Genomic DNA, 4372 nt, shown 5'->3' with positions numbered 1-4372 from the left:
TGATTACAATTTATCATTATTCTTCCATATCTAGCTAATAGATACATCATTTCCTGAGGTTACTATTCTATTTTGATTTCTCAATTATATTGTTTTTTTCTGGAGGGATGTTATTAGAGTGTTATGGTCAAGAAATAACACCTTCCCTTGCCCTGGATACTACTTTGTTGTCACTTGCTAGGGGTGGCATTCACGTGTTGCCTGTTAACTGTGCTGTTCGAATACTTCACGCTTCTGTGTAGCAACTCTGGCACATTTCAAGGTCCTTTAGAAGAAGGCAGCTACTAACCCCCCTATCACACCTACAACAATGCAGATAAATGTTGCTTTCAATTTCTACTGGAAACTGAGATTAAAAAATACTATGTAGTTTTAAAAAATAAGATTTGTCTTTCTTGCCATTCCCACTCCCTCAGATACATAAATTTCTTGTATATTTTTTACACTATTGACATTTGCACTTTTTTCTGATGAGGAATGAATTGTCTTAATTCATCAAAATAGTGGCTGTAATAAGGGTACTTGCAAATGAAGTATTTTTTATCACTGAAGGGCAAATCATTCTAGCTACCTACAATAACTATGTTTCAACATAAGCAATTAATTTACATTAAAAACTTAGTTTATATAAGACAGGATTTTTCATTTTAGCTAAATGGTTTGGTTGTGACAGCAGATGCTGCTATTAAATATGTGCAGTTTATCCATTGAGAAAGTAAAAGATATTCCTTCTGCTACTGTTTGGATATACAAGCAATAGCAGAAAATAAATATCTAACTAAGCTACACTCACAAAAGTGAAATAAGTGAAGTTGCTCTTTCATATTTTTATGAGTGCTTCAACATAAGAGAATAAATCTATATCGAAACATCATAAAAAAATCTCACTCTTATTTGATATTGCTATACAAGTAAACAATCCCAAGGTAAGTCTGGGCAGAGCCTTTCCAGCAGAACGCAGATGGAAAGAACACGCAGGAACTTCTCGTAGCCCAGAGATATGAATTTATGTTTATGGGCCTGGCTGAAGATAATCTATTTAAAGAAGGCATCTGGTAGTTAAGTATGAAGTGAGATCATCCAACTTCAGGTATGCAGAAACCATGGCAAAATAGCCACAAGGACTTGTGCTAAGACACAACTTCCCTAGGGGCAACAGGGTTCTTATTTCCCAGAGTAAGCGAGGGCAATTTGTCAGCTGGACATGTGTAAGTAAGCAAGTTCCATTCCCCTTTGTCTTGCACTTTTTCACAGGAAGGAGAAGAGAAATATTGTCTTCACGAGTAACAATTCCAGTTGCCTTGTTACAGTACATATATCACTGTGCCAAAAGCTTGTGCAAAAATGCGTGGCCAGAAGCTGCTAATTTAAGGGGCCTGGAGGCACAGATGGGAGACTCTTAGTCTTCATAAACCCTGTAGAAGCTTAATCTTCTAATGTTTGTAAGCCTGCACATCAAACACATGTTTCTTCGATTGCTTCCCATCCTAGAAAATGTGCGGTAATGAAGATGCCTGACTCATTTATTACTAATAGCAAAGAATGTGTAACTGGCAAATGCATTGTTGCCGCGATTCACATCTACTTCAGGCAGCCTTCTGCAGAGATGCCTGCGTTAGCCCTCAGTGAGCTGGTTCACGCTGCTGGGTGCAGAAGAGCCACGGTAGCTCAGTGCTTTCCCTAGGCCATCAGGACTCCTCTGCAACGCCCTGCACTGCGCCACGCAGAGTGTTCAGGTCCGTGTCCAGGCGCAGCCAGCAGCAGTATCCCTCAGAGGTGTGTCTGAGTATGACTTGGAAGGACACTCCATGCTCTGGGATTTTAAAGTGAACTATATAAACTAGTCCTATTTCTACATGAAAGACAGAAAATTCTGCCTCCTCAGTTCCTTCTGGCCACTTAATCTATAGTAAATGTAGTTTATTTAAGCTGTAGCTGAGCTCTAATCATGGCTCCAGCATGGTGCACGGGGAGGAGGCAGGTTTCGTGAGATGCTTCTGCCTCTTTCTTTCTGCACTGGTACTCGTGCTGCCAGCCACAGTCACAAGATCCCGCAAGGGCCCTAGCTGCTCTATTCAATACACTTTTTTTCATTTCCACATTCAGTCACTCGCACTGGTACCGAGCATGGCTTTAGGGGGCCCTTTTATGTCACAATTTTATGCAGGGCTGCTCTCCATTCCCATGTCACATTGCTATTATGGTTTTCTTCCTGGCATTTCCTGGTGCTGTGTCAGTCCTGCCCTTGCAGTGGCTTTGCTGAAACACCATTTTGTACTGCTATATTGTGGTTGGCCTGAAGGATCTTCTCAGACCTGTCCTCATTTAGTGATCTGAAAGTAGCACCTTAAATTTCCCTTAAATCCTCAAGAATCATGGCCATCCTGGTACTCCCAGCAAAGTGCTATATGGAGATGGCAGAGAAGAAATTCAATGTGATAGCTTCAATGGCCTGGGCAGAAAAGAAAACTGCTGTCAAGTGAAAAATTCTGAGGTTTTGACATTGTATTATTTCCCCAAAGTGGGTCAAAAAATGACATTCTCTATTATTCTCCTCATGAAAGAAAATATTTGTTTCTAAAAGTGGTACTAAAATGGCTATCTTTCTTTGACTTTACCGTTAGCATCTCTGACACAACGTATTGTAGAGAAATGAAAGTTGCTATGCTGGCATAAAATGTTCTGGTTTCTTGAAAACGAAGTATTTCTGTCATCCTCTAGGACTGGCATTATTCACACATTCTTGTGGAACATCTCAGTTCAGTGCTGCTTCAATAACATTCACAAATGGAAAACCACTGTCAGAAAATTTTCAGCCATGGTTAACCATCAATATCTCCTGTTGATTAAGGATTCTTTGACTCCAAGGCTTTGTTGGATTTAATATACTTTCATCTGAAAACAAACGCACATGAAAGAGCCTAAGTCTTTAATTCGTTGTCTAGAGGCATTTCATACTACCAAACCACCCTGTCACTCTCCTCCTTCAGGTCTGTCGTTAGTTTCTCTTTTTAATATTTTAAGCAGGGAGCACTTCTGGAGGTGGGATGCTTCTCATGCAGGCCAAGATTTCCAGGAGATTATGGAGATTGCAAAAGATTATGGAGAGCAAATGACAAATATCTTAACATGATGGGATTTTCAGTAGGTGTTCTGCACTTCAGGACAAGTAAGATAGCTAAACTGAGCCCACAAAAATGAAAACATTGTACTGTATTCAGCTTTTTAAGTCTTGGATGATCATTACTCTGTTGCAAATCCAAAACAAATCCTCAGAATTCATTTGGGCTATGCAGAAACAAAATTTGTGATAATTTCAACTCTCGAAATGTCACTATTCTGCTGACATAAAGAATAGACACCTGTCCAAGAGGAAGTACTGTTTCTTGTCGTCACTAGAAGAGGTGGTTGACAGCAATCCCTGCAAGAACAGAAATTTGATTTCAGCCACAGCTAGTTGCTTTAGGAGATGATGGCATTTTGCTGGCCAACATCAGTGCTGTGAGAAGGGGAGATCCTGCTTGGAGTGCGTAATAATTCTTCACTGTTTCTTAATGTGAGTCAGGCGCATTCAGATTTCTGGCGTGCGCTGATGTTCTCCCAGAAGGTCTATTCTAAGCTCCCTGTGCAATGAAATAAGAGCTGTGCATATGTCAGTGTATTAAAGGTTCTGCATGCTGTGAAACCCAGTTAAGGAAGTTTCTCACAGGCTCTCCATGTTTTTATATTTGGAGCTCCAGCAACTCTGCAATGGCACAAGAGTCTGATGAGAAGCATGGCTTTGATTTTAGCTGACAAGTAATAGAGGTTTAAGCCCAATTTACCTCTCTTTAAGTATAATTTATTAGCAGATTGCTGTTCACTCTTGTTATTTCAATGCCGCAGACGTTAAGAGCATCAAATCAAATATCAGGAGCTGCACAATTATGAATTCTTACTGGAATTTAAAACACTTCCAAATAATTAAAGGGTGGATGTTCAGGATGATGCTGTAGTACAGATCACAAATAATGGAGTATAGGGAATTATCTCAGAGACTGGATTATAGAGAGCATAGACTATGCTTATAGATACCATAGACTTACTGCTCACCTTGAACTAACGTAAGCATACAGCTCCAGAATTCCTCTTTCATTTTCAGTGTTGATTAACAACAGTTCATCCAAGCATATTTTCCCCAGAAACAGCTTTTCAGCTGAACAACAGCTTGATTGACCAATATGTGTTAGAAGACAATTGCTCCATGTCAAAAGGCCTTTAGCGTCACGTGAGACAAGGCATGCTGCTGCTATATGCATGTTTGCTGATATTTTATAATAAATATTTCCAGATCCTTCTGTTTATTTGCTTTTGCAGCTTCATCACATCATGC

The sequence above is a fragment of the Dromaius novaehollandiae genome, chromosome W (genome assembly GCF_036370855.1).
Source record: "Dromaius novaehollandiae isolate bDroNov1 chromosome W, bDroNov1.hap1, whole genome shotgun sequence".
In the NCBI taxonomy this organism is placed as follows: Eukaryota; Metazoa; Chordata; class Aves; order Casuariiformes; family Dromaiidae; genus Dromaius; species Dromaius novaehollandiae.
The sequence above is the reverse complement of the archived record's forward strand: the minus strand, read 5'-3'. Positions refer to the sequence as shown.